This window comes from Sabethes cyaneus, chromosome 3 (assembly GCF_943734655.1).
Source record: "Sabethes cyaneus chromosome 3, idSabCyanKW18_F2, whole genome shotgun sequence".
Taxonomy (NCBI): Eukaryota; Metazoa; Arthropoda; class Insecta; order Diptera; family Culicidae; genus Sabethes; species Sabethes cyaneus.
The window spans coordinates 92,055,277-92,080,713 of record NC_071355.1 but is presented as its reverse complement, the minus strand read 5'-3'; the positions used below and the strand labels follow the sequence as shown (position 1 = coordinate 92,080,713).

Here is a 25,437-nt window from a genome sequence, read left to right as displayed (position 1 = left end):
ATATAGTAGCTTGCAGCCCGGTGGGATCACAGAACAAACGTCATTAAAGAATATAATGAACAGTAACGGTGCTAGGTTGCTTCCTTGTGAGAATCCACACTGATTGCAAAAGCAGTACCTTGATCTCGAGTCGTCGTCCTGACAGTAGAAACAAGATTTTTAGTGCTCGTTTTTAACACCTCATTGTATTACGCAACCGGTAAGAGGTAGATAGTTACTATATTCAGCAAAGCTACCTATTTTAGTAAGTTTTGCAATTTTTTGGACTTTTTTGGAGAAAAAGACAAAATTTTATTTTTTCAACCATCTTTTGCTTCTTTTTCGTTTTTCTCAGGCTGTGTTCCGTTCACAAATCTCAAAAGTTATATAAGTCTTTGCCAAGCTACTACCAACAAAACAAAAAAAAAGTTTTTTTCAATACGTTGTGTAGTTTCTGAGAAAAAGGTACATAAAGTTTGAAAATCATGATTCTCCAGGAGCAGCGTTTTATTTCGCCAAAGTTGTTCCACGCCGCATTGGAATGCTTAAATGTGTATGATCGTTTTTTGGCCATTTCCCGTGGTCGAATCACTGCAAATTTAGTATCAAAATAAGTGGAAAAAACTGCAGAATCAAAATCTGAGATAAAAAAATAATGATTTTTTCAAAAAATTTAGTCGTTCATATCCCCTTAATCAGGTTTCCTTCATAATTTTATTATGTACCAATCTCCTCCATTGACCATCCTCCGTTGGCAGAGATTTAAAAAAATATTTTTCTAACCATTAGCACAATCTATGTGAAACTAAAATAGAATGGTTTAGGATAATAATATTAGTAATGTGATTTCATTTAGGTTGAGTCGCCTTTAGAAAATTTAAATTTGATCTTTTCACTTGTTTGTAGATCTATAGATGTTAAGAAAAGTTTTCGTTAAATAGGACTACATTAAGGCATATATGGTTGAATCCTACGACTGTAGCTAATTAAACGTACCGTGAAGGAGTCAGCTCCTGCTTTTTTGGCTAATTTTTACAGCGTTATAATATTACTCCGTTTAACTATTTTTAATAGAAAAAAAACAAAGCTTCCTGCTCTTCTGTGTATCTTTTTATTGAGAAAAATATTAACGCTATTCTATCGACCACCGCGGAATTTTCGATCTGTTAGCGAAAAATATTCGTGGAGTTCAGTCAGCACGTTTACTCTTAATAAAGATTATCAAAAATTTGGCAAGAAGCGTTATGACGAAGCAATTTCTATTATAAATATTTATTTAAATTTTTTTGAAACTCGAAATGATCATTTGCAATAAGGCGTCCATTATTACAAATCAGTTTAAAACTAGTCGATCAGGATGTGAAAACTGTGCTAATGGATGTAATAAATTACAAACCCTCACATAAATGATGCTTTCCACTGATCAACGGTCCGAACGATAAACTATACCATTATCCAATCAAAAAAGTTTAATTACTTAGCACTTTATCCCTTCTGTGGAAAAAATCTATTGTGCTTGCATGGCAAAACTTTACATAAACCATATGGCTCACCGTGCTATTTATTGAGCACCATTTATATTTTCGTCCAGTGTCACAAGGACCATAACCACGTGTACGGTATATGCAATTAATCAGTGAGCTAGGCAAAAACAGGAAGGATATCAGATAAAACATCTGTCTAATCGATCCGTAGCGGAGTGCAATTCTTCACCCTTTCCATTCTTTGGCTTGGTAACCTCATAGGGCAAAATAATTCAAATGGAAAACTGCGCTAACAAACTTGCAAGAGAGTACAAATCGCTTTTCTCTTTTCGACTTATTTGGAAATGTTGAATGAAAAGCTCTTTCATATCGTGATAGCCTCTCACTTTACGTGGAAGCGAATGAATAAAAGGAGAGAAAAAGTGAAACGGAGATACTTACTGACTTTGAACGTAAGCAAAAAGAGCTTTTATTGGAAACGTGTGTTTGACATTTTCCTTTGCGTTAGTCCTCTCGAAACGGTCATGGTGGCACTTGTCCAAAAGCTTCAGCTCCAGCATTTCTCCTAGTGGACTGATAGGTGTGTGAGAGTTTAGCTCCAGGATTGCGCTAGAGAGGATCTGTTGGTCGATTACTGCCTCTTTTACTAGGTTCGGCTGTGCAAACCATCTTCAGTGTAGATTTGACCTTCCATCCCTAGCGAGAAAAATTCAATCCCGCAGCTCGGTGTCTAGAGTGTAGTAGAAACTTAAGCACAATCGCAGAATTTTGATCACTATGCTTTTCTCTGCCGTTGAATATTGAATAAGTCAAGAAAGCAAACCGCTGTGATTAAAAAAGTGGAAATATCAAGTATTTCAAACATAGTGAAATGCATTTGGAAGTGAACCCGTGACAGCTTTGAGACCACTTTTCACAGAGAATACTTTCAGGATATTTTAGAAAGCTTTCATCCTACTTGCTCCTGGTTAAATAGTGCTATCTTGTTGAAGATGGTTTATAAAACATCTTCTTAGTTAATGGTTCAAAAAGCGTAATTTTTTCCAAAAATCCTCCACCCGTAAGTCTGCCAAAGAAGACAAAAAGAAAGAAAATTTACCACATACAGGTGATAGTAGCCATCTTGGATTTCCCATTTTTTGTTCATTGTGAGAGTGAAAACCTTGCCAAGAGCGGACGGATAATTGAGAGTGAGTAAGTGAGCGAGGAAAAGAAAAGCGCTGGTGAAGAGCCTGAGGGCCAATGCGAGCAGCCATCGGCAATAGGCAGCAGTAGCAGGTGAGTTTAATGCGAACCCTACCCGCGGGCGGTGGGAGGTTGAACGTTTTATGATAAATCGTGGGAATGTGGCAGCAGCGGTAGAGAAAATGATGAAAGAAGGTAAACAAATTTTATTACAAAGCTTTTGTGCTGAGAGCTGGTTAGTACCGGTCAGTGGATAGCCATGCTTAAATAAAGGCCATTGTGGAAGCATCTTTTCAGAGGACGCCCATCAAGGTCCGATAATGCCGGAAATGTGCGATCATTTTACGACCGTGGTCTGGTTGAGAAAATTGTTGACGGTCTGTTTTAATTTTTCGGTATGTCTGGTAACTTTCCGAAGGTGGCCATCTCTTTTTTTAACATCGCCTCATAATCCTGCCGGTTGTAATTGAGGTTCGGCCGTATAGTTCATCCGGATTTAAGTGATCAAACTAATTAAACTTCAACTGAGATCCTTAATTTAGACTTAAAATATATGGCGCGTGAATGAGTAAAGTTGGAACAAATTTATTGGATAGTTCCGTAAAATTTAAATTGGCTGGTTTCTTAAACTATTTTATTATTTTTCGTCGGAGTAAATCACCGGTGCTTGGAAATGTGTTGAAGCTTGAAGCCCTTTAACTAAAAAATGACACTAGGATTTTTCGACTCACAGCATTTTAGCGACATCGGTTATAATTAAATTCATACAAGTTGAGGTGTGAAGCGGTAATGCAGATTTGGCAACCACCGACGACAGTCGAGAAACAGATTATCTGGTCCTGTTATATTTGTTTGCTGACCTCATAAGTGAAACGTAATATTCATATTCGTGATATGAGTTGCATTGTTAGTTGTGTTGTATTCTAATTCGGCAGTTTTCTAACTATAAAGTTTGTTCAAACAAAAAACCAAATTCCACTGCACATAATATTTATATGCCATAAATTTTAAGTAGAACAATAATCATTGCGCGAGGACTGTCTCCAAACGTATAGGATGTATATCATAGCATCGTTGTGTAACCTTGATAGTTAAAAAAAACTTTTCTGGAACTATACCAACATCGACCATACTAGTAACTGCTTAATATTTGATGGTTTCGCGGAAAAACAATGCACATTGAAAAAAGTTACGAGGGTCTATTTCTAGAAAATGATAATTTCGAAAGTTACGATTGGGAATTAGTCCTCATTTAGCAAAATATTTGCCTTTGGCTAAATATAGATTTAAATCTGGATTACATCTTGAAAGCCTAAAATTTAAATCTTTTTTTATCATACCAATTTTAACTGTGGATGGTATTTAATTGGATATTTGGTTTTCCAGTGTCAAAAATAATTTCAAAAACAATGGTTTTTGTAAATCCGACGTTTCGGTCTTTTCAAAGGTTATATAAATATTGATAAATATTGATAAATATTAAACATCTGGTTTCGTTTTTATTGCAAGAAGATTTGTATATTTCTGTATGTTTTGTATATTACTGTAAAATTGCTGAAGTTAACTTTTGAGAATTTGTTTATGAAGATCTTATCGCCCACTTAGCTTTGAGGTATGACCAGTCGTCGAAAGTTCGAATTTCGACTAGATGATGCTGTTAGAGTAAGTAGTAGCATCGTAATTGTCCTATGCTCTGCAATAACTGGCTGCGAAACCTGGATAATGAAGGTTTTGCTTTTTATACAGACTAAGTGCAAATATTTGCAGCGTTCATAAGTTAAGTGCAAATTTACAGTTTTGCAGTTGCAGAAATTTTTTCGAATAATCTGGCATCTCTTATAACGGGTGACAACTAAAATTTTGGAATTTTTTCGAGGACCCTCGACCAACAAACGAGCTCAGAGAGAAATGCGAGTGTGTATGTGTTAGCTCTCTCTCTCCTCTTTTTGTCAATAATTTTTGTTATGTTTGTACTTGCTCAGTTTGGCTTAAAATGGCGTCGAAACAAGAAGCATTTCAGAAGCGCGCTGTACACTTCTACGAACTGTTGCGGCTTCGACTGTTTACCATATCCTAAGATGCTCAACAACTATTCGCAAGCAAGGTAGTGGAAGACCAGCCAAAATTATGGACGCAGGAGGACATCGCTCTCTTTCTCGTGCCTTCATCATCAAGCCCTCTGGTTTCAATAGCAATTATGATGTACACCAGACGACTGTTTGAAGAAAATTTTGATCCCGTTTCTACAAAAACATCATGAAGATGGACAATACGGGTTTCGGACAGATAGAGCATCATCGCATTACATAAAAAAACACAATCGTTCCTGAATACCCATTTGTACCCAAAAACCACGACCCAACAAATCTGTCTCAGCGCACCCAATCGATGATTTCTTCGGGATTTTGAGTTCCTTGGTGTACAAAAATAACTGGGAAGCCACGAATTGCAAACAGTTGATTGGTAGAATCAAGAGATGCATTCGCAAAGTTGACATGACAGCCGAACAACGCTCCTGTTCCGACATCAAACGGAAGCTTCGCCGTACAACCGGTTACGGACCGTTTTCAAATGTACGCTAATTTTTTTTCAACAACGGACAATGTATCTTTAATTTCAGTAAATCAGATCTTCTTCGTGTATCTTTATCTCTTTTTAACAGCTTGAGACAAAAATTTATGTCAGTCGTTAATCTGGATTCGTTCGTTTGTGTACCAACCGAGAGCCAGGGTGGCTCTTGTCGTATCAAGAATTCCTCTCCATTGTACTCGGTTCTGGACTACTCGTCGCCAATTCGTTGCGCGTCTCGACACACGCAAGTCGGCTTCAACCCAGTCGAGCCATCTAGCACGTTGGGCCCCTCTATTCGTAGTGCCGGTGGGGTTCTTGAAAAGAACGATTTCACTGCACAGTCGTCCGGCATCCGGTAAGTGCACGTATGTCTTCCGTAAGCAAAGTTACTGTCTCAAGTCCTAGGTAGAGGACTACCGGTCTGATTAGCGTTTTGTACATCGTCAGTTCTGTACGGCGGCGTATGCTCCTTGATGGAAGCGTCTTCCGGAAGGAAAAGCAGGCTCGTTTTTCAGCTTGAATGCGTCATTGGATCTCTTTACTCGTATTATTGTCGGCGGTGACCAGAGAGCCCAAATATATTCAATAAATATAATTCATCAATCACTTCCACTTCATCGCCCTCAATAGTCACTGTCCGTGGGAGGCAAACGTTGTTTCCCTAGCCTCCTAACCTCCGTTTTCCGTCTAGCGTGGATTGCCTCCGCCGTCCCAAGGTTTCTAGTAATGATGTCAAGGTCGTCTGCGAAGATTAGGAGTTGGCTACTCTTGCTGAGGATCGTTTCGATTCCCGATCGTCGGATCACATCTTCAATAGCGATATCAAATAACATACAGAACAGTTCATCCCCTAGCCGTAACCCTCTGCACGATTCTAAAGGACACGAGAGTGCCCCCGAAACGTGCACGTAGCACATCACACGCAGCATTAATCAGCCACGTCAGTTTATCCGGAAAACCGTACTCGTGCATTATCTGCAATAGCTGTTCGGGCTCGACTGTATCGTATGCTGCCCTCAAATCCACGAAAATATGATGCGCGGGCACGTTGTACTCGCAATATTTCTATAGGATTTGTAGGAGAGTAAATATTGATCCGTAGCAGCACGGGCTCCCCATAAAGCCGGCCTGATGCTGCCATACTTGCTCTTGCTATTGGGGATAGACGACGTAACAAAATCTGGAAGAGCACTTTGTCGACGGCGTTGACCACCAGCGTAATGCCGCGGTAATTACAATAATCTAGCCAATTGACAAACCATACCTTCCAACCACTCCTCCGACAGTTTCTCATCAACTCAAATCCTAGAAATTGTCCAGTGACGTACCGTTGATAGGGGTTCTTGCCCATTTTTGCAGAGTTCTGTGGGAGTCGATCCTTTCCGGTGGCTCTAGTATTTTTCAGCTACACCAATATCTCCGGCTCTCTTCGAGATCGGGAGCCGGCATGATGATGATGATAACCCCACCTCTTACTCCTTCGGAGGTTTGAGGTAGACGATTTATCTATATGATAATTATTATAAAAATAAACCAACAGACTAAAACACGGACTGGTTTTTTCGCACAGATACAAATCCATTTAACAAACCCTTACGAGTTTGGTTCACCTTCTCGTAGAACTTGCGCGTATTTATCATCAGCCCGGAATAGTTGTATAAGCTTTCCATGATCTCGGTCCTCTTTCTGGCGCTTTTTCCTTCTCAGGATCGTGGTATGCGCGCATGTAGTGCTGCTAGAAAATGGCCCGAATTAATGTTCAGCATTGATTGATGATATTTTAGAAAAGCTGCCCGTCGATGATAACGTGATCGTTGTGAGTCACTTTTCAGGGGAAGAAAGTACTCCTGATTACCAGAGGCATCAGATAACTGTAAAGTATTACTAGCCATTATCGTTCGTGTCAGTGTACAGACTCTATCCTCAATCTGTAGGTACATCGCTTTCGTATTGACTTGGTTGATTAAACCGATGCCGATCTTGATGTCCTGTAGCGAGCACCTGTCGTTCGTTACTTGCAGCTGCTTTTCCGTCGTCAGGTCTGTATTCGTGTGGAAAGTATATGTTGAAGACTCTATAATTGAAAAAGTACGTTTTCATTTTCAAAACAACATAGACACATTTCTTTATTGATCGCTTTCCAGGCCATCTTGCGTTCCTGCATTCTACTTAACACTATACAGCCCGTTTACAAACTCATTGATGGTAATCTATTCCTCAGGTCAAATTGTATCTCACCACCAAGGTTCTTTCCAACTATCTCGTCTTCGTAACAGATCTCCTTCAGTACCACGATGCCAAACTTTCAGGGTTCTAACTACTCGAGTAGCACCCAGTAATCACCCGCAAAAATCAGCGATCTACATTCCCAACTTCCATATTACGCTCTTATTTCGAAGCTTAGTTTTTTAAACTCTCGGCTTTTTAAAATCAAGCAAAACCTTGCTGAAGGAAATAAATTAAAACTTCGGTGTAATGTTTATGTTTATATATTGTAATTTGGTTTGCTGACAAATAATTATCTGTCACCTGAAGAAAGAATATGATAAATATGTCAATCTCCGTTTATGTTAAAATTACTTAATGACTCAAATTAATTATGACTCAAATTAAATATTCCAAGCATCCAAAGCATTCCAATCACTTCTTTGCTTCTAAAAGCAGAGTACAGATTATTCTTTCCTGTCTTTATGGCGTATAAATAAAACCATTTACTTTGTTTTTCCTTTGGAAACCTTATGGGTGAAGTAGAGCAAAAACATTTCATCATCCGGCTCACCAGTCAGCAGTTCAAATTGGATGAACGATTCACATTAGATTTCATTCACTACTTTCGAGAATGACTGAATGTAGAGAACAGCACGAACACGATCGCAACTGATTCGCTCAAAGCGTTGGTTTCAGGTTGGCAATGCTGAGTTCATTTCATCTGTATGAGCTGTACGTTGAGAATGAGCAGTATATTGCATCAGTTCAGGCGTATTGCGTAAATTGAATATGAGTTTTCTAAGCAATGGTTACAACTGGCTGGTAAACGCCTGAATAATGCGTACCGTCGGTGCCTTGTACACCTGTAGGCATAAAACAGACCCTACAGTGGTTCATAGTCCATTATTCAGCAACTCCTATTCCTACCTCCTCGTGGTACCAACCGGGATACGAGCAACTTTGGTGGAGATCGGGTAACCAACCCCGGTGGAAGCCAAGGTCGTATGCTGACAGGAAAGGAGGGCCCTTTCGAGCTTCGTTGGCCCTCCGACGAAACCGGGGGTTGGTGTAGCAGGCTTTGCAAGCCGTCACCACGAAAAATACTAAAGCACGGAACGAAGAACAAGGGAATTCTTACTGGATCAATTGGAATAGATCCACGCGACGAAAAAGGACTATGGATTGGAAACTCAGGACGTGAAATTGCCGATCTCTCAACATCCAAGGGAGCACTCGAGTGCTCTCCGACGTATTGAAAAGAGGTGTGCTGCAAGAGCTCAACAGTACGTACATTTAGAGATGGGTATACTATCTACCAGAGCTATGGCAACACACATAAGCTGGGTACAGCATTCATAGTGATGGGCGAGATGCGGAAACGGGTGATTGGGTGGTGGCCAATCAATCATCGAATGTGCAGGTTGAGAATCAATGGCCGATTCTTCAATATAAGAATCATCAACGTGCACAGCCCTTACCTCAGAAGTACCGATGACGGCAAGGATGAATTCTACGCGCAGTCGGAGAGTGAATACAACCGCTGCCCAAAACATGATATCAAGATTGTCATCGGGGATTTTAATGCTCGGGTTGGCCAGGAGGAGGAATACAAACCGGTGATTGGAAGGTTCAGCGCACACCAGCGGACCAATGACATGGGCCTAAGACTTATCGACTTTGCGCCTCCAAGAACATGGCCGTACGTAGTAGCTTTTTCCAGCACAAAATCCATCACAAGTACACCTGGAGGTCACCAAATCAGACAGAATCACAGATCGACCACGTTTTGATCGACAGTCGGCACTTCTCAGACATTATCGACGTCAGATCCTATCGCTAGCTATCCTATCCTAAGCGCTAACGGTGACTCGAACCACTACCTAGTGATGGTTAAGATGCACCCAAGACTCTCCGTTGTGATCAACATTCGGTACCGACGCCAGCCTCGGTTAGATCTCGCGCGGCTGAAGCAGCCAGACGTCGCCGCAAACTACGCGCATACACTCGAAGCTGCCAGAAGAGAACGAGCTGGACGAAGCCCCTCTCGAGGACTGTTGGAACACTATCAAAACAGCCATCAGCAGTGTAGCGGAGAGCTCCATCGGGCATGTGGCCCGGAATCAGTGGAACGATTGGTCTGACGTGAATGTAGGAGGATGATGGATGAGAAGAACGCTGCGCGGGCGACCGAGATGCGCAGTGCCACACGTAAGAACGTGGAAAGACACAAACAAAAAAAGATGCAGCGAAACCAAATCTTTCGGGAGAAAAAGCGCTACCTGTAAGAACAGGAATATGCAGAGTTAGAGCGGCTGCATCGTTCGCAGGGAACGCGAATGTTCTACCAGAAACTAAACGGATCCCGCAAAGGCTTTGTGCCGCGAGTCGAAATGTGTCGGTATAAGACTGGCAGTATTCTGACGGACGATCGTGAAGTGACCGATAGGTGGAAGCAGCACTTCGACAAACACCTGAATGGCGTCCAGGCGGACAACCATAGCGGCGGGGAAACCGATTTCGACGGTGTCACAAACGGGGAAGTAGTGCCAGCCCCAACGATAGGCGGAGTTAAGGAGGCCATCATGCAGCTAAAGAACAACAAGTCAGCTGGGAAAGATGGCATTGAAGCGGAGCTTATTAAAATGGGATCAGGAAAGCTGGTCGTTTGTGTGCACCGGCTAATTGGGCTAATTGCTAGAATTTGGGATACGGAACAGTTTCCGGAGGAGTGGAAAGATGGAGCTATCTGACCGATCTATAAAAAGGGTGACAAGTTGGACTGTGAGAACTATCGAGCGATCACCGTTCTCAATGCCGCCTATAAGGTGCTGTCCCAAATCAGGCCGTGGCCGTGAGTACAGAGTTCCCATGCATCATTTGTTCATTGGCTTCAAAGCCGCATGTGATACCATCGACCGGAAAGAGCTATGGAAAATCATGGACGAGAACAGCTTCCCCAGGAAGTTCATCAAACTGATTAAATCTACGATGCATGGTACACAGTGCGGTGTTCGGATTTCGGGTGGATTATCAAGTTTATTAGAATTACACAGATGGCTTCGTCAAGGTGATGGTCTCTCATGCCTGCTGTTCAACATAGCGCTATAAGGTGTTCTGAACTGAGCAGATATCAACACGCGGGGCGATCTTTAACAAAATATAGTCAATTCGTCTGCTTTGCCGATGACATGGATATTATCGGCAGAACATCTGTGGCAGGGGCTGAACAGTACACCGGACTAAAGCGCGAAGCAGAAAAGATTGGGTTAAAGGTAAATACGTTTAAAATAAAGTACATGCTGGCCAGCGGAACCGAGGCCGAACGACGCCGCTTGGGCAGTAGTATATTAATCGACGGCGATGAGTTTGACGTACTCGACGAATTTGTCTACCTTGGCTCACTGGTAAAGGCGGACAACGATACCAGCTGTGAGATTCGGAGGCGTATTATCAGCGGAAGTCGTGCTTACTACGGGCTTCACAAGCAATTGCGGTCGAGCAGACTAAGTCCCCGTACAAAGAGCAACCTGTACAAGACGCTTGTTAGACTGGTTGTTCTCTACGGGCATGAAACATGGACAATGCTCGAGGAGGACCTACGAGTCTTCGGAGTTTTCGAACGACGAGTGCTAAGAACGATCTTCGGCGGCGTACAGGAGTACGGAGTATGGAGGCGGATGATGAACCATGAACTCGCACAGTTCTATGGCGAACCCAGTATCCAGAAGGTGAATAAAGCTGGACGGATACGGTGTGCAGGGCATGTTGCAAGAATGCCGGACAACTACCCTGCAAAGATGGTGTTCGCCTCAAATCCGCTAGGAACAAAAGGACCAAGAGCGCAGTGAGCAAGATGGTTAGACCAGGTGGAGCGAGATCCGGCGGAGAGTACTCGGTGTCCGAGGAATTGGAGAGCGGTAGCCCTCAACCGAGTTACATGGAGAAACATTGTTCAAAAGGCTTTGTCTTAGGACGGCAAGCCACTTAAGTAAGTAAGTAAGTAACTAGGAGGTAGGGATATACGTTGTTTCTTTCAGCGTCACCAACTAATGTAACAATTTATTAAAGCTGTGAATATTTAATCGTTAGATTATAGTCTTGCGGTTTAGTGACACTTTTTTGCTATTTCGTAAGTACTTGCTATTCGTATTATATGAGCTGTTAAACGTATTCATATTATCATGAAACATTTTAACAAGATCATAATAATGTTTTCAAAGTACACTTATAGTACTCTTTATCGATTACTTTCCATGAATATTAGTGTCTTATTAGTTTTGTGTGTTACTTGAAACCTGTTATAAAAAAGTATTTGTTAAATATTGCAGAGATTCCACCGTTTTAGACTCCCACACGAAAATTATTAGCATGATTATTTTCTGCGTGTCCCACACATGTTTACCATTTAGCAATTTGAGCCACCAGTTTATCCTTTATCGTCATTGCCTCCCCACTGTATCCCTCCTTGCTTTATAAGCATATTTTCAATGCGTTTGGTAAGCACAGGATAATTATTATTAAAATATGAATTTGCGTAGGACTCGTAAAATTGCAGCAAGGCACAATAATTGTTAAACTAATGTTACGCTGTAACAAATGCAGTGTAGCAAAAATACAGCAGTGTAGCTGTAAATACACAACTTTTTTTATTTTATTTATAGCAATGTTATGTAAAATTTAAAAAAAAGCAAAAGATTAAAAAAATGTATCATTAAAGGTTCTGACCGAATTTTGATCAAACTTTCATTTTCTGCATAGCATCACATTACGCAAAATCAAACCAAATTGTTTTCAGACAGTATGTGTGTACGGAACAGCTTCATTTCTAATGACACAGCTTCTATGTAATAAAATTGAATAAACTGTCGAATAGAACATAAGCCTGCAATGTATCCCGAAGAAAATAAAGTATTGTTGTAAGATCAAGAATTTCAACAAGTAGTGCAGATGAAACCCCCGCGACTGCGAAGGTCTTCAATAATTATTAGAACACTAATTTATTGATTATATTCGACTGCCGCGCTTCATTTCTCTGCTTCCATATTACAACTGCGTATTTTCAACCATATCTAATATTAGTCATACTCAGCCCTTTTCTCGGTTCAGTGAGTTACTAGCCGAAACGGATTCGAGTTCGGGTCAAAACCGTCTTGGTCTGTCTCAATTGGAAATACCCAGGCAATAAAAGTAACCTATTTGTAGCGTGTTTGGCAGACACTTTGGAACTAGCTTTTTCTCTGCTTAGCGAGCTAATGAGTATGAATAAATTTATTTACACCACCCGTAATATTCCGTTCTGTCAGCGGCGCGGCGACCGGCTTGTTTGATTCAGCTAGCAATAACTGCGGCGCCGCGTGCGAAACGTACTATTATGAAGGCAATATATAAATTTATCAGCATTATGCCGACCGGCATGGAAATGGCACTGATTATGTAGCATGGAAAGATTTAAATAATCTAGGAAAGATCGCCAATCTACGTGACCTTGCTAAACTCCAAAATGTGAACTCAACATTCGAAACAATAACCGAACCCAAAAGTAATCTTACTCTTGTGTTTTACAGTTAGTGAAATAGGTCTGGTTGATGACTGAAAATAAATCATTACCTTGCAGCAGGGCATCTTATTTCCTTTAGCGAAGAAGAAAAAGGGTCGTCTATCAGTTAGATGGTGGTGGAGGTGGGCTACTGCACGGGGGTGGTTATTATTCAAACAACGTTCTTGAAAGACAAACGTTCACATGGAATTTGATATTTTCCAGCAATGCAAACAAAGGGTCTTCCAATATTATTTTCCTCAGCAAAAGAAAAACGTTCTTGGCTGCAAAAAAAGTTGCAGATACCAAATCAAAAATAAATGATGGTTGTCATTTTACTGTCGGTTTGCTGTAAGTATCGCATAAATGTTACCAACAAAAATTCATTTCATTCTATATAGTGTACCAGCGTTTTCTCTCGTCAGCAATGCGCGACAAGGATAGCCAATAAGGGGCCACAGAAATATACGAGTGTTTCACGTTGTTTATAACACTTAGTGGCTAATGAAAAGGCGTCCATTATTCACATTCCCTGTTCAATCAATCAATAAGCTCTTGTACATGCTATTGATATTAACCTCAAGTTGTAATAAATTATTAATATTGGCGTTTTTTGCTGTTCCACGTACACCTTGTCCAGTTTTAATCAACATTATGCATAGAGGTTAATTATTCAGAACAACTAGAAAAAAAATGTAATTAAAACGCAAAGGCGCCAGCATGGCGGGTCAGCATGTTAAACAAACATAGCGACCGTAACATGGGAAATGCCATCGATAGCAAATTATTACCATGAAGAATTTATAGCACTTAGACTTTCATTCTAGTTGCCAAGAATAACAGTGCAGAGGACAATTTCCTGTAGAAATGTTGTGACCGTGCTTTGCAAATTGAGTCTAGTGATGTATAAAAAGTATAAAAACAGAGCTTTACTATTATGAGAAAACAAACTATTTCCAATAAAGTTAAGCGGCAGAAATTATATTCAAACCCTACTCTAGCTGAAGCTGTCGAAGAAGTCTTTAAAGTATGTTCCATTTAGAACTTACGAAGAAGAAGTCTTCAACTTCGCAAAACTTCTTATTTTTCGTGACGAAATTATGTGCAAAATTTATAAAAATACAGTTTTGTGGCAAAAAATACAAGAAAAATTATTCTTCGTCTTTCCTTCAATCTTTTCGCTGAATACCTTCCACCATTTTTACAGTAACATTGTCAGGCGTACCTGCCAACTTTTTCTGACATACAATTATACAAAAAAAAATGCTTATATTTTTTATCAACAGTCAAGAAATTTTACATATTTCTTTTTTGGGTCTCAGAAAACATTCAATGCTCTAACAAAAAAATTACCCCTCTATAAGATGTGATGCTCTTCAGTACGTTAGATATAGAAGCGTGAAAAAAACTGTTATTGTCATTTGATCAATACTTTACTATCAACAACACTACAAAAGATAGATAAAAATAGCCACGTAAAAGTGCGCCTATGATGGAAAAATGGTTTGCAAGATATAATTATTCCTTGAGCCGTACCGCGCTTAGAATCATGCTTCATATCCTGTGATCATGACTTGGAGCTATTACTTTCTCTCTCTGTTATTTCACAGTACCTTAAATAATAGCAAATCATTAGTCAAGAAGGTAATCATGTTCCCAACCGTGCGGTCAGGAAAACCCCCTCAGTCATTGACAACCATATGGCAAGTCAAGAGTTTGTCGTTTTTGTCATAAACGGAAGCTCTATTTTCCATTTTCAGTCAACAGGGCTGGTAAATATTAATCTTTCATTTTACATTTAGACCGACTTATTTTACAGGTCAATTCTGCTACAATTTAAGGGCCAATTTAGCTACTGCTGTGGAGCATAGCATACTGAGCATAGTACTGAGACTAAATAATTGAAACAGGAGTGAATCACCGGCCCTAGCATTAGACTCAATGATTGTACCGTTCTATAAACGCAAGCTCTGTTCTGTGGCTAAGCGGTTATTCTAATAGACTAGTGAATGCCACAATATTAGTAGCGGTAAAAGCTCAATGAAATGATACATTGCTATATTAAAAATTATCCGAATGAATCCAATTTATGAAATAAACTTAACTTAACCATGTTGCAAATGTCGGTTGAAAACTTGTTAATGTTAAGTCAATATTACGTGTAGCTGCAGCTATCCAAAGCAGCAAATTACAATAAAATCGTTTAGAGTACAATTACACTACTTTGTGGAAAGGTTTCTTTTATGCCTGGCCTGATTGTGGTTTAGCAAAAAATATTTTTTCCATCTGGGTGAATTTTCCCAAGTAACAAAAATTCATAGTTTCTCACGTAATCCAGATTTTTTTGTGCCCTAAGAATGTAACACGGAAGTTAAAAGTCGAACATGTAAAGAAATGTCTTGCCTTTGGCAATGTAGTGATGTATAGTAATATATGTTGAACAACACATCGTTTACCGTAATTTTTCGCACCCAATTTCCTCTGCATCATTTTCGGACTTTTCATGGTATCGTGTGGTAGTGCACAGGTCAAGAAAAGCAGACCGAAGAAAGAAGAAAAGGACCGAATTATCCGACAGCAATGGAGTTGTGAACATGGATTATTTTTTGCCTTCTCGTCGAAAAAAGCTGGTATCCCTACCTTATACCTATGTTGAACGTTCGATATTGTAGGGGAGGGAAATGTATTCGCATTGTACTATTATTACCCATGTATATGTGCATGATTTCGGATGGGTGATGTAACGATGATTCCAGCAAATCGTTATCTCTGGATCAATACAAATGGCCCATCGGCTATTTTTATATATGAGTCTCGAACGGCTGTATCAATAAACAGTCATCGATTTGTTGCCACGAATCAGCAAGAGTAGTAACAGTAATCTGAGAAAAATGAAATGCAAGTGCGTACACCTCAATGTAGGGTTCTCTATCGGAGCAAAGAGTAAGTGCATTTCGATCTGCCGATCCTTCAAAACTATTGCTCAAGTCGTCAATTGAGATTGAGATGCACCTTAGTTTGATTTATGACTGTAACTACCCCCATCCGGGGTGACATTGTGCCAATAACCAAAAATGTTTATTTGTGAAAATTTATTATATCTATAGAAACTGGTGACCTAAATTCAGAATGATGATGACCATAACATATTTATTCATAACTTAGAATGGAAAACAGATAATATTAGCAAACTATTTAGCCTAAACAGGGTTTCAAAGTTCGCGATCAAAAATACTCGGAAATAACGCTTGTAAAAAATGTCCCGCATAAACCAACCCAAACAAGAAATCGCATCAACTTGCTATTTTGAAGGTATATAAACTAATCATTTATTGAATTGAAAGGTTATTATGCGTTGGATAAATTTTGATTACGAAAATAATATTTTTCGACACTTTGTACTTTTCGAGCTTCACTGGGGTGAGATTGTGCCAAGCCATAATGATCGATCCAATTTGTAGATTTCACAAACACAACAAAAATACGTCAGTATACACCAGTACACTCACCGAACCCGTATGACCGAGCCAATGAAGTAATTTGCGATTTCGTCACTAACGAGAATGACATTAGCTGCGGATCGTTTATGTAGGAGTGAGTGGGGAGCGAAGAGTGGAGGAGAGGATCCGGGAGTTTGATATTTGATGTTTTTGATATTATTCCTACTGCAAACAGCATCAGTTAGGGCCTCAGCTAATGTCAAAAAATCTTTATATGTGTGCGTGGTGGAATACTTCATCATTTAACTTCTGCCATCAGAACATACCTCATTTGCTCGTTTACTATACAGAACGCTGCCTTGGGTCTTCTTCAGATTCCGCTTGAGGACTGCCCAATAATTCTCGATTGGGCGGAGCTCTGGCGTGTTGTGGGGGTTCTATCAAGCCTTTGGCAACGACAGTATGTCAAATATGATCAAAACAGCACAAACCAGTTCTGTTGCTTAAGGAAAAGCAGCAGACGCTTTTCCAGATATATGTTTACGTAAATCTGGTTTACGTAAATCGCCACAGTTGCAAATATGGTTGTAAATGTTGCTTTTCAAGCCACTGCACAGTGGTCCAAACAGCAAAATACGTGATCATGTTATATTGCGTTGAAACGTGAAGTTTTTCGCATTTAGTGTCTTTAGGAATATTTCTTGGTTTAACAAGAAAACTTTGGGTAATTGGGTGAGATACGAAATTTATTTTCTCGTATATTCGATATAAAGGTTTGGTACTTTCGGCAAAATTATAGTAAATATTAATACAAACAACTTTGTCAAAGGCATCATACTTGTATATCTTCATGAAAATTATCTATGAAGCGTTATTCGTGGACAAACCCTTTAAAACAGTTTTTAAACCCTGACTTATTCTGGTCAATTTTTACGTGTTCATGGTGTTCTAGAAAGTTGTTTATCTTGCTAAAATCAACGTTTCTGTAGAACATTATTATATGTTATTTTCTAAAGTTTCGGAGATTTTGAGTTTTTTTGGAGAAAAATAGTACTCTTTTGAGCCAAAATATTTCCCAAGGTGGCAAATGGTGGCAGATCAAACAACTCTTACTTAAAAGTAGGATATTGTCGTTATCGTCGGGCCATCACGATTTTACAGTTTTACTAACTCATGATATCTATGATACAACCATTGTAAAACTCCTTACTGTGATAGCTAACTTTTCATAATATTGTGAGTTTCAATCGTGTATTCAAAATATGGGTGTTGAATTCAGTGACTAAATCTTACAAAAAAAAGTTTTCCAGGCGCAATGAACTTTTCTTCAAGAAATGATTCATGAAATACAATTATCGAGATAAATTTTGAAAATGCATGAAGTGTGTTGTGCTGCACACGAAGACTATAGAAAAATCTCCTGCAGTGAGGTGTTTGGGAAGGCTAAAGGTCGGACCACTTGAGTAGTCATGGTTGAGGGCCACTATAATTTTAAGCGCAGAAGCGCAATAATCGCTAGAGAATGTCAGTCACGTATGATGTGATGAAATAAAGCAAAATTAATACGATAAAAACCTAGATTGTTGTTGTTTTTTTTCATCGTAGTTGTACACTTCGCAAAAGGCGATTGTAGCAATATTGATTTTACAAGATCGCCAAAATTTCGCAAAAATGCAATTAAAAATGGGGTATTTGTAGCCGTTGTTCACGAAATTCATTCTTTTCATGTCTCTATATAGAAATTCAACACGTATGTCTTAGATTTTTTGCGGTGGCCCAACCTGTACAACATGGCCCGACTATGACAACATTTTTTGTGTTCACGTAAATGCATAACTTTTTTATTTTTCAAGCAATCAGTTCAAAACTTTCCGTAAATATACTTTATTCTTAGACCTTTGCAACGATGTATGTAGATTTCCGTTTAAAACGAAAGTTATGGACGAATTCCAAAACCTGGCCCAACCACGACGACACTGCCCTGCAACAAAAAACCTGTAAAAGCAAGTGGCAATTGACTGTATCTGCTTGTATCCTCAAAAGTTATAGTTGTTTTAAAAATCCATCTCAGTCATGTTTACAGAACAATTAAACTGTACTTCGGATGCAATAAACGCCGTTTTTTTTACGTTGACAATCTCTTTCTAACAAGTTAAGTTACCAGCAATTTTTTCGCCTATTTTCGAGTCGAAAATGAATGTAGACTTAAATTATTTGACGCAATTAAAAAGAAAAAAGCTTCCAAATAACTAACTTACGCCTATTTTTTGAATTTTGCATTGGACTCTCCTTCCGCATTTTTCCAAAACAACATTTGATGATGAGACATCTCACCTACACCTTTATTCAACATAATTAACTATATATGACGTACTGCTTACTTAGTCATTCCGAGAAAATTCGGTCTTTCATGACTCGGTCTTTTGTGACTGTTGTTGAAATTCGGCCATTTGGATTTCGGCCATTCACAATTCGACCATTTGTGTTTCGGCCATTCGGTACCAGCCCATTATGAGTGTGTTCCTTTGAAAATTAGGAATGTGAATGGTAGAACATTGGACTTACTTTTCGTCGATGATGATGTAACAACGTGTTGCGAATTATCAGAATCTGTTGAGCCTTTAACCCGAGTCGACCCGCAGCATCCTCCGTTTAGTGCTACTCTCTCGTGTGCCGCTCCTGCTCATTTCGAAAACTTAGATGACGACAGAGAATTCGACTTCAAACGGGCTGACTTTGATTCACTTAACCAAGCTCTCGCGACTATTGACTGGTCCCCACTGTATGAAGGGGTAAATGTCAACGAATCTGTGGAATTTCTGATAGCAACTACTACCGAACTGTTCCGAGCTCACGTTCCGCCTCCCCGACCGCGGCGGAAACCTCCCTGGTCTAACAGTACTCTTAGGAAACTAAAACGCGAAAGAGCCGCCGCGCTCCGGAAATACTCGAGAAATCGAAACATCTTTGCACAAAGAGTGTTTGCGACAGCTAGCACTAGATACAAAAGTTATAACCGTACACTTTACGCTTGGTATGTTCGACGTACACAATCTAACCTCAAGAGCAACCCAAAACGTTTCTGGATGTTCGTTAACGAAAAACGCAATGAGAGTGGTCTTCCATCGAGTATGTTTCTTGGCGACGAGTGTGCAGATTCTGTCGACGGCATATGCAATCTATTTGCTAAACATTTCTCGAGTGTGTTTGATGAGAAAGCTATTAGCAATCAGCAAGTGAGGAGAGCGCTGCGAAATGTGCCTGCTGATGTGCTGGACTTCCGTGTGGGCCAATTCACTACTACAGATGTTGAAACTGCGATCAAAGAAATTAAATCGTCGGCTGCTTCAGGGCCTGATGGAATTCCTACGCTTGTTTTGAAGAGGTGTGTTAGTGCGTTATGTGAACCATTGCGTTTCATATGCAACAGTTCGTTGAGCCAATCTACATTTCCGGACAGCTGGAAGAACTCGATCATGTTTCCAGTATTCAAAAAGGGAGAAAAGAGAAACATCTCTAATTATCGTGGCATAACATCGCTAAGTGCTGGATCAAAACTGCTGGAAACGCTAGTTTGTAGGCAACTGATGCAAGCAGTCAAATCCTACATCTCAACCGATCAGCACGGTTTCTTTCCTGGAAGATCTATTTCTACAAATTTACTACAGTTTACGTCATACTGCTTGGTAAATATGAGCGAAGGTGTCCAAGTTGATACCATCTACACGGATCTGAAAGCAGCGTTTGACAGAGTCAATCATAAGATTCTAGTTGCAAAAATTGATCGTCTAGGTGCACCAACTAGCTTTGTCGAATGGATAGCATCATATCTCACGAACCGTCGATTGTGTGTAAAACTTGGGTCCCACGAATCGAATGCTTTTGGAAACTTTTCTGGTGTGCCACAAGGGAGTAACCTCGGACCGTTGCTTTTCTCCATATTCATCAACGATGTTTGTTTACTAATACCTGAAGGATGCAGACTATTCTATGCAGATGACTTGAAAATGTTCTTGCGGGTGAGAACCATTGAAGATTGCAAGCAGCTACAATGGATGGTGAACTTGTTTGCAGATTGGTGTTCTGAAAATCGCATGGTGATTAGTGTGAAAAAATGTGCCGTAATTTCTTTCACGCGTAAAAAGCATCTAGTACATTGGCAGTACAAGATTGATGGTGAAGTAATCGAAAGAGTTTCATCGTTCAAGGACCTTGGTATTTTGCTCGATACACAACTGTCGTTCAGGGAGCACTACTCTTACATCATAGCGAAGGCCAATCGCAATCTTGGGTTCATCTTCCGGATTTCCAAGGAATTCAACGATCCGTACTGCCTGAGGGCACTGTACTTCTCACTTGTGCGGTCAACACTTGAAACAGCAGCCGCAGTATGGAGTCCATATCATGATGTATGGATTAAAAGAATTGAAGCGGTTCAGAGGAAATTTATTCGCTACGCTTTGAGGTTTCTGCCTTGGAATAACCCAAACGATTTACCACCTTACGTGAGTCGATGTGCGTTGCTTGGCATGAACACTCTGTCGAAAAGACGTGACATTACCAAGGCTGTTTTCGTTGGAAAATTACTGTTAGGTGAAATAGACGCTCCTCAAATTTTGAGTCAGATCAATGTTAGCGTTGCTCCAAGAAATCTTCGACTCCGACCGTTCCTTAGATTACCATTTTATAGAACCGAATACGCGCAGAACGAACCTGTTAGAGCAATGTGTTTAGTTTTTAATCAAATGTTTGACGAATTCGACTTTAATGTCAGTATCAATGTGTTTAAAAATCGTCTGAATTTAAGTAATTTGTGACAACTTACGTAGTATTAAGTCATTCATGTAAACCCTAGCGTTCGATGAATTATAAATAAATAATAATAATAATAATAATAATAATAATAAAAGTCATCAATCGAAGGAATTGAACGAAATCCAAAGGTACGCGAGACAGATTTTTACAAAATTCAGTTTTTTTAATGGAAACATATGTGTAAGGCTTGTTCGCGACAAAATCTGGACACCTCAATTTTGCAATAAAACAAATTTGTTAGAAGTTTAATCTATGAAACAATTTTATATCCTTTATATGTGTATCGGATCCTAGCCCCCCCTCTATATTAAGAAAACTGTAAATACCTACTAACCCCAGTAAATCGGGTGTATCGATTATACCTCCTAACATAGATGTAAGCAGTGCTCCTCGTGTACTATTTTTATAAAAGCCTTTCGGCTCCGCTAAGCTACCGCAAACGAGCCAAATAAAATAAATGATATTAAAAAAAATGTGTGTATCGTTAATAATTATCAAACAAATTAACATTACTTATTTGGTCTGCATGAAAAATTGGCGAACTTTGGAGTTTACCCTTGCCATGAGGGTCAGTGCAACCTTGTTGGCAACCAATTTAGCTGCGTTTGTCCATGATTTTCGAAATTTATCTATAGTTGCTGCTTGTTGTTTGTACTGGGATAGCTCTCTCTTCACCAAAGCCCAATACCGCTCGATGGGGCGTAACTCTGGACAGTTAGGTGGATTCGCCTCCTTCGGTACAATATGGACTCCATTAGTATCATACCATTCCAAAACATCTTTGGCGTAGTGACTGAATGCCAAATCAGGCCAAAACAGCGAGGGTACATCATGGCTGTGTAGGAACGGTAAGAATCGTTTCTGCAGGCATTCTTCACGGTATATTTCCTTGTTAACCGTTCCCGTAGTGATGTAACTTTTGCTTGCTCGACCACAGCTGCATATGGCCTGCCATACTAATTATTTTTTGGGGAACTTGGCGTTCTTCTAAAATGCTCTGCCACTCCATTCCGTTTCATGGACGTGTAAAACGACATACCAGGAAGCTGTTAGTACATACGTTTCATCGTCCATTATAACGCATGGAAACTTCGTTAAATATTCGCGAAAAAGCTTACGAGCGCGTGTTTTGGCCGTCGTATTTTGCTTATCATTACGGTTTGGCACAGTCCTCGCCTTGAAAGACTTCATGCCTTGTCGTTGCTTAGAAGTGTGTACGAATGTTGGCGACATTTTTATTTTACGAGCAATGGTACGTACAGAAAGATCTGGTCTCCTCCGTAATATTTGTTTTACCTTCGCATCCTTGTGGTGGTTCCGATCCGTTTTTGTTCCACTTTTTGTTCAGATCCGTTTTTGTTCCACTTCCCTTCTTCCTAGCTGTTGTCAAGCGAGTATCGAACGATTTTAAAACACTGTGAACAGTGCTTGGAGGAAATCCAAGCTTTTTGGCAAATTTTCTTAACGAGTGATCCGGATTTTCATTGCGACCGCACACAATTGCTTTTCGCACCTGCTCTTCTTTCAACGCCATTTTACGCTGAGCGCTTGTAATATAAACAAGTGCTATATTTTCAGAAAGAACAGCATCGTCTACCACTCTGCAAAATATTTCACTCATTGTTAATGTATTTTCGAGGCTATGTGTATTTAGGGGTGTCTAAATCTTGTCGCGAACAAGCCTTATATCGAAAATAACTCGGTAATTTTTTAAATATTTCACAAACATAAAACAGTGATTTATATAGAGGTTTTTATTCATTCACTTGTGCTTTTAGTGTGTTTTGATTTTTTCGTGTCAGTCGCGTAGTCCAGTCACGTATTTTCCGTTCTGTTCTTTTTAACCTTTCATGGAAAGGCTATCGTTATAAAAAATGTTTCTATGCGATTTTGAGGTAATACAACCGCTAGTCGTTTTTTCTCCTTTTCAAAGGTGATATTCCCTTGTATAAAAGATTCTTCAACTCGCTCCTAAATTTCTACTGGGAGTTTGTTTTTGTTATCGCCGTTGATCAGTAAAAGTCATTCTAATGATTAAACATCCCCAATTTGGTGAACAATTACGCTTTACAAAAATCACGATGAAGGAATTATTATCACTATTATTGATAGATAGCTGATAACGCTGAATAACGCGTACCGTCGGTGCCTTGTGCACGTGTAGGCATAAAAGAGACCCTACAGTGGTTCATAGCCTCTTATACAGCAACTCGTATTCCTACCTCCAATGTTGCTATTCAGCGATAAAAGTACTGATTCGGTTCGAAATACACTCAAAGGTGATTCCATAACGTCAAATTCTCTGGTAATGCTTTTCTAGCTGAGAATTATTAAATGAGAGTGAGTGAAAAGCGAATTACCACTCACTCTTTTTATGCAATGATTTGATCGCTAGTAATGCCAATCAAAAACGAACACCTCGCATTTGGCTCATTGCGATGAGTAGCTATGATTTATCAATTTTGGAAAACAGGCAAAAGCGCTATCGTATATTGAATCATACCGTCAAAAAACATGTACCTAACATTTATGTTGGTTTTTCAGTTCGACTATTAGCACCTGAGATACTTGGAATATACATTTTTGCGACATAGTACATTAATGCACTTCAAAACATCAACGTTCTTCTACACCCAGAAGGCTTTTAATCTCATACAATTATTTTAACATGCTATTCATAATTTTTCAACATTCACGTTGAGTGCAGCATAAATCTTTTTTTTTCGTGACAATGACAAGCACCAGGATCAAATTTTGAACAGTAGCCGACGATATTTTTATTATCAGCCTTCATCGTTAGTCACACAGGAAGATGTATTATTTTTCATAGCTTCGAACCTTCGAGGCACCAATTGATAATAATAATATTGCACCAGGTTTGCATTTCATTGAAACTAAATCTTGAAACCATTTTGTTTGTCCGTGTGCCGATATTCGGCACTCGGCGATTCATCGCGACGCAAACCAACCCCGGTAATCAACCCCGGTGGAAGCCAAGGTCGTATGCTGACAGGAAAGGAGGGCTTTTTCGAGCTTCGTTGGCCCTCCGGCGAAACAGGGGTTGGTGTAGCAGGCTTTGCAAGCCGTCACCACCAAAAATACTAAAGCACGGAACGAAGAACAAATAAATTCTTACTGGAACAACCGGAATAGACCCACGCGACAAAAAAGGACTCTGGATTGGAAACTCGAGACGTGGAACTGCCGATCTCTCAACTTCCAAGGGAGCACTCGAGTGCTCTCCGACGTATTGAAGAGCCGCAAGTTCGACGTCGTAGCGCTGCAGGAGGTGTGCTGGAAGAGCTCAATGGTACGTACGTTCAGAGATGGACATACCATCTACCAGAGCTGCGGCAACACACATGAGCTGGGTACAGCTTTCATAGTGATGGGCGAGATGCGGAAACGGGTGATTGGGTGGTGGCCAATCAATCCTCGAATGTGCAGGTTGAGAATCAAGGGCCGATTCTTCAATATAAGCATCATCAACATGCACAGCCCTCACCTTAGAAGTACCGATGACGACAAGGATGAATTCTACGCGCAGTTGGAGAGTGAATACGACCGCTGCCCAAAACATGATATCAAGATCGTCATCGGGGATTTCAATGCTCAGGTCGGCCAGGAGGAGGAATACAAACCGGTAATTGGAAGGTTCAGTGCACACCAGCGGACCAATGACATGGGCCTAAGACTTATCGACTTTGCCGCCTCCAAGAATATGGCTGTACGTAGTAACTTTTTCCAGCACAGAATCCATCACAAGTACACCTGGAGGTCAACAAATCAGACAGAATCACAGATCGACCACGTTTGGATCGACAGTCGGCACTTCTCAGACATTATCGACGTCAGATCCTATCGAAGCTCTAACGTTGACTCGGACCACTGCCTAGTGATGGTTAAGATGCGCCCAAGACCCTCCGTTGTGAACAACATTCGGTTCCGACGCCAGCCTCGGTTAGACCTCGCGCGGCTGAAGCAGCCAGACGTCGCCGCAAACTACGCGCATTCACGCGAAGCTGCGCTGCCGGCAGAGAATGAGCTGGACGAAGCCCCTCTCGAGGACTGTTGGAACTCTATCAAAACAGCCATCAGCAGTGTAGCGGAAAGCTCCATCGGGCATGTGACCTGGAATCAGCGGAACGATTGGTTTGACGATGAATGTAAGAGGGCGCCACACGCCAGAACGTGGAAAGGCACAAACAGAAGAAGATGC

At 40.2% G+C, this 25,437-nt stretch overlaps 1 protein-coding gene across 1 annotated transcript in view; it reads left to right on the top strand.

Moving 5' to 3' along the window:
• The first annotated feature begins 2,669 nt into the window (after positions 1-2,669).
• LOC128743662 (uncharacterized) overlaps positions 2,670-25,437 on the top strand; it is a 137,961-nt gene continuing 115,193 nt past the window's right edge. Inside the window, exon 1 of the mRNA XM_053840281.1 lies at positions 2,670-2,741. The gene's annotated coding sequence lies outside the window, so the exon portion shown is untranslated. The remainder of the gene's footprint in view (positions 2,742-25,437) is intronic.